Source organism: Aythya marila (assembly GCF_965140915.1).
Source record: "Aythya marila genome assembly, chromosome: 14".
Taxonomy (NCBI): domain Eukaryota; kingdom Metazoa; phylum Chordata; class Aves; order Anseriformes; family Anatidae; genus Aythya; species Aythya marila.
Window position 1 is genome coordinate 17,066,978 of NC_139055.1, and position 6,000 is coordinate 17,072,977.

Sequence of the window (6,000 nt, forward strand, 5' to 3'; positions counted from 1 at the left end):
AAGGCAGATAAATGCTAAACCCAGCAACAGGATGGCCTTCCATCAGCCCAAACAAATTTAAATCACCGGGGCCTTGCGCAGATTGGCCTCAGGATGGGTGGCAGGATCGGGCAGCCCTAAGGGTCGGGCAGGGCCAGCCTCAACCACAGCCACCAACTTCCCCAGAGGATGCCCAAACTTCCCGCATCCCCTTCCCCTTTCCTCCAGGCACAGGCAGGGATGAGGAGAGCTTTTGGAGATGCAATTTTGCCCAGCGTATGTAAGCAGGGAGAAGCGAGGGCAGACCTGGAGAAGCACCTGCCCAAAAACCCCAAGCTCCCGGCCATCGCTGCACGGGGCAGCCCTGTGCTGGTACCAGTACCAGCGTGCATCCCAAATGGTTTGGGCGGGCTCCTCGCCTCCTACAATCCCCTTCCACTGTCCTCATGCTCAGGGGAACCCGCTGGTGTTTCCCAGCTCCCTGCCAAGCTTTAGCCCACGTGGGGCTGGGAGCTGCTGGCGGCACCGTGGGTCAGCGGGGGGACGGCTCTGAAGCGGGGAAACGAGCAAGGGAAATCCACACACACCCACAACCACTGCTCCCACGGGGACCACGGCACGGAAATCTGCACAAGCTGCAGTAAAAGGAGCTTTTGGTCAGCAGCCCATCCTCGTGCTGAGGGATGCGCCGCGCTCCGTGCCCCCCGCCCCGCGACCTCTCGCTCGGTGCCGGTTGAGCAACGCCGGCTGAATTCTGCGCGCTGTTTGTGAGCTGCAATGAGACTGCAGAAAACCACTTCCCTGTTTGTTCTTCCAGCACAGAAATAGGAACACAAACAGAAAATAGTGCCCCCAGCGGCACGCGCGCCCTCCGTCCAGCCCCGGACCGCCGCGTCCCAGTGCGTCCCAGTGCGTCCCAGCGCGTCCCAGCGCAGGGCGCGGGCGCCGGGTGGGTGCCGTGGGGCGCTGGGGCCGCTCGGTGACGCTTCCCCTCCGCGTTAACCATTTACTGGCTCTGTCTAGGAAAGGCAGCGGGTTGTTAGAAAGTGCAAGAAGGGAGGAAGAGCAGGAAGGTCCCAGCGGCACGCCGCAGCAGGGCTGTCCTCGCAGCCTGCTCCCAGCAGCAGCTCAAGGCGCCGAGGGCGGCTGCGTGGGGTTGGGGGCGAGCAGCAGCAGCAGCAGCCCCTCGCTGGGGGAGCAGCCCCGCTCTCAACGACAGCAGCAGCCGAAACTTTTCAGCCCGAGGATGCGCGCCGGCTGTGCCAGCAGCCCGCCAGCACATTTTGGCGCATAGCCCCCATGTCTCGGGGGAAGCGGCGCTGCTCTTTTCTGAACCTCCCCGGGTAACCCCGGGGAGAGCAGATGCGGAAAGCCACGACCCCGGCGGGCAGAAGACGCGCGCTCACGGCAGCGTTCGGGTCGGGGCAGCCTGGTGGAGTGGGAGGCAATTGGGGTGCCCCCAGGGCTCGCCCCCCCATAGCTGCCCCCAAATAAGTGATGCCCCCGTGCCCGCTGCCCGCTGCCCCACGCAGCCCAGGTGGAGCGGGGCCGCTCCTCCCCAGCTGCCAGCTCCGTTGGCTGTCTTGGCTCCTGGGGGCACAATTTAACCTCATTTAAATTTAAAACAAAACAAGCCCTCGTTTACTTCCTGTGCTTTGCCTTTTTCCAAACCTAGCAGGGGATTTTTTTTTTTTCTTTTCTTTGCTTTTTCTTTATTGCTCACATTTATAACTTTCCTTTCCTTTTCTGACTTGTTACCCTCTAATTACCCATCCTCTCTGCAGCAAGCCCGGACGCATCGCAGGTAACCGGGGAGGTTACGACGGGCACCCAGGGCCACCCCTGCCTTCGTGCAGGACCGCGTGGGGCATGGTGTGCAGCCGGAGCCCCCTCCTGCAGCTCTCAGGGCATCCGCAGCCCCGAGCAGCATCAACAGGAGCCACGGGCACTCAGCTTCGCAGGAGACACCCGGAGGAAGCCAAAGACCTGTCCTCAGTAAGCGCCTCCGTTGGAGGATCACCCGTCCACCGACTTTCGGAACTTGGGTGTCAACCACTGCCAGCAGCCACCGATACTCCAACTGAATTTCATCTCCCTGCCTAGAAATCTAGCGCGTCCCCTTCCAATTCCGCGCTGCAAGCCTTCATCTTTAGCGATCAGCCTCAATTTTCCTAGGAAAAACAAATTTAACCTTTGATTTAACCTTTCGGCGAGCTATTTTTACTCCTATCTCCAGCTTATTTTAACCTCGGTAGCCAATAAACGCTTAAAGGTCAAACCCCATTCCTAAGAGCCCGGCTTCACCCCGGGGAGGAAGGCTGAGATCGCTGATTTTTCCGGGGCAGAAGCCCCTCTTCCGACCGTCCCAGCATCAGGAGGGGCCGGGCACGGAACCGGAGGAGGGAAACACCGCTGGGGCGAAGCGGGGGGATGCTAAAATACCTCCTGCCTTCCTCGGGATGCTCGGGGATGCTCGGGGATGCCCCCCGGACACAGATGCGCTGCCCCCCGAGCTGGGCATCCCGGTAGCTCCCCCGCCTTGGCATCACTGCCCAACTTCAGCGTTGGGGTGAGCGGGGATGGTGGCATGGTATGGCACGGCATGGCACGGCATGGCATGGTATAGCGTGGCATGGCACGGCTCAGCATGGTTTGGCACGGCATGGCACGGTTTGGCATGGCATAGCACGGCTCGGCACAGTTCAGCACAGCTCAGCACAGCTCAGCACAGCTCGGCACGGCTCGGCACGGCTCGGCGGGCCGGAGGCAGGTGGGGAAAGCTCCGGGCCCCGTGCGGGATGGAGCCGGCCCCGCCACGCCCCCGGGGCCCCGGCCCCACCGGGCACGGCCCCCGCCGCTGCCGCCCGCCCCCGGGGATGAAGCTGGGAGGAGGAGGAGGAGGAGGAGGAAGAAGAGGAGGAGGGGGGGGGACCCGGGATGATGCCGGGGGGGGGTATGGGGTGGGGGGGGGGTCTGGTCGGGGCCGCGCAGCGCCCTCCCGGAGCCGCGGTGCGCGGGCACGGCGCGGGGCAGGCAGTGCCGCAGTCATTAATTCGGGGAGCGGAGCGGGGCGAGCGGCTGCAAAAGTTGTGTGCGCGCCCCCCCTCTCCCCCCCAAAAAAAAAAAAAAACAAAAAAAAAACCCACACACACACACAAAAAAAAAAAAACACACAAAAAACCACCCCTCCACCCCCCTCCGGACCGGGCGTGCGCAACGCGCAAGGGGGTGGGGGGGGGGGGGAGGAAAAATAATAAAAAATTTAAAAATTAAAAAAATAAATAAATAGGAAGGGGAGGGGGTGGGAGAAGCGCCCCCCCCCCCCCTCCCTCCCTCCCAGCAGTGCCCCCTTACCTTTGCCGGCGGCGCCTCCTCCGCCGGGCTCGCCGGGCTCCGGGGGGCTGCGGGCGGCGGGGAGGGGCCGGGGGGGCGGCGGCCGGGGCCGGGGCCGTTCCCGCAGCCCGGGGCCGGGGGAAGCCCCCGCGGCCGCTTCACGGCGCTGCCATCGGCGGGGCCGCGCCGTCCGGGGCCCTCCTCGGGAGCGGGCGGCCCCCCCCCGTTACACACTCGCTCCTCACACTCGCACACTTACACACACACACGCCCCCCCCCACCCACCCCCCCCCGGCCCCAACACCGCCGCCGCCGCCGCGATGGCCGCCCCGCCGCCGCCGCCGCCGGGCCCTGCCCGCCCCCTTTCTGTTTCTTTTTCTCGCCCCGGCGGGCGGGGAAGCGACTTTGGGAGCCGGGCACGGGGAGGAGCGGCGGGGCTGCTGCTGCTGCTGCTGCTGCTGCTGCTGCTAACGCTGCCGGTGCTGCTGCTGCTGCTGCTGCTGCTGCTGGTGGTGGTGGTGCTGCTGCTGGTGGCGCCCCCCCCACCCTCCCCAACCCCCTTTCTCCCCTTCCCCTGCCCACCCTCGCCCCCCTCCCGCACCCCTCAATTCCTCCCCGGCTCCGGCTCCGGCTCCGGCTCCAGGTGCGGGCGGCTCCGCTCCCATCCCGGGCCGGGCCGCCCCGCTCCTCACCCCCCCGCCGGCCGCGGGGGCCCCATGGCGCTGCCCGGAGCCCCGCACGCGTCCCGCGGGCACGGCTCGGCTCGGCCCGGCCCCCCCCGCACTCTTTTTTACCTCCTTTTTTTTTTTTTTTTTCCCACTTCCCCCCCTTTTTCCCCTTTTCCCACTCCCCCCCCCCTCTTCCTCGCTTCTTTTCCCCTCTCTCCACTCCCCCTCTCTCCCGGCTGTGCACAGGCGTACACGGGGCCGAGCCGCTGCGAGCTTTTTTTTTTTTTTTAAAAAAAAAAAAAAAAAATCGGCTTATACTTAAAAAAAAAAAAAAAAGCCTTTTGGCGCCATATTAATGACGTACTTAAAATTTGCCATTTCTCCTGCGTCAAAAAGACGGGTTCTGGCCCGGCGCGGAGAGGAGCCGCCCCCGCCGGGCAGCCCCACGAGCAGCGCCGCGGACACGCGTGGCAGAGCCCCGAGGGGTGCGGGGCTGCCAGGGCCCTGCTGTAAAGCCCCGGGTGAGCCAGCACGGCTCGGCACAGCACGGCTCGGCATGGCCCCAAGTTGGCCGAGTTGCCGGGGAGCAGCGCCGAGCCCCCCCCCCCCCCGGTGCCGTGTGTCCCCCCCCACCCGGTGCCGGGACGCCCCCCGGGTGTTGCCCCCCACGGGTGCGGCGTGGGCTCGGTGCCCGCTCAGGGCTGCCCACGCTGAGGGGTTTTCCCCCGGTTTAGCCCAGGCAGGAGCGGTTCCTTCAATTAAAGCGGTGTTAATGGGACCGAGGGGTCCCTGCGATGCGTGAGGCCGAGTTGCAGAAGTTGCTGGGCTCTGGTTTAAACCCCTGCTGGGGGGGGGGATGAAAATTCAGCTTAAAGACAGTCCCTCAGTCACAACCCGTTACCATCCCTTGGTCCCATAAACCTCTAAAACGTCCCCAAAGTCACTGACCATTCACAGGGCCACCAGCACAAGCAGGGCACGGGGATGCTCCCCCATGGGCGTCCCCCTCCCAGACATTATCGTTTGCTTTAATGAATGAGGCTGCAACGTGCTGTCTTAGGAGCCTCTCCTGGACATTTTCTGAAAACTTAAAGCCCTTTGGCTCCTCCAAGGATGAAGACAAGAGGAGAAGAGCAATGCTTTGGTTGTAGTTGGTTTTGCTGGACTTCTCTAATAATTATTTTTATGTCACCCTGGAAATAGTCTTTTAGGGTCTTTGTAGGTAAGCCCGCCCAAGTTCATCACCTTCTTGGTCTTTCAAGCAGAGCAGCTCACAACACGTGGCAAAACAACGTCAGTTCCTGCACGGCACATGAAGGAGGAGATTTGGGGGAGCAAGGGAGATTGCCCGGATCCCCATAGCTAAGAGCAGCACTCCCTTTATGTCTGCTTTGGAAATAAGATGTCATCTTCTCCGGGGAGCCTCTTCGCTGGGAAGCAGCCCCAGAGAAGAATGGGAAACGTCAGCCACCGGTTAAAAAAAGCCTCTCCTGGTAGCACGAGAGTGAGAGCCTCATGGCACGGCCTCCTGCCGGCCCCAGGCACCTCGAGGGGCACCGGCCCCACTGCACTGAAGGTCACCGTGTTACATGGCCAGAACTCTGGAAACATCCAAACCGAGGCATTCTGTACTAATTCATAGAGCTTTTTTTCATTTCTTTTCTTTTTTCCATGCAATTTTGTTACAGTTCTTAATTATATGATCACAATCTGCTTTTCACGCAACACCCGCGTGCATAGGACCTGCTCCGTAGGTAAGTCAAAAAGGAAACATTTCCCCCAGATCCTCCCCATTTTACCTGTGGAACCATAAAATTTAAGACAGAATGGTCCCAAAGACCAGGATTCTCCCCTTTTCTCTGTAAGGCTAACAAGGTCCTTGTACAAAGTTTAGGGCACTGATGTTGGTGCTGCCCATACTGCGGGTGCTCAGCCTGGAAATGTTGGCTTGAACTGGGGACATCCAGCTCCGTACAGCTGGGCACAGTGGGTGCAGGTATGAAGTGCTGCATCACGGTAA

General features: G+C 62.0%; 1 protein-coding gene across 2 annotated transcripts in view; it reads right to left on the minus strand.

Annotated features, from left to right (window-relative positions):
* JADE2 (jade family PHD finger 2) overlaps positions 1–3,575 on the minus strand; it is a 57,708-nt gene extending 54,133 nt beyond the window's left edge. The window contains exon 1 of one of the 2 annotated variants that reach the window (XM_082771481.1): positions 3,334–3,575. The gene's annotated coding sequence lies outside the window, so the exon portion shown is untranslated. The remainder of the gene's footprint in view (positions 1–3,333) is intronic. The other variant, XM_082771480.1, reaches the window with a different exon arrangement.
* Positions 3,576–6,000: the final 2,425 nt, after the last annotated feature.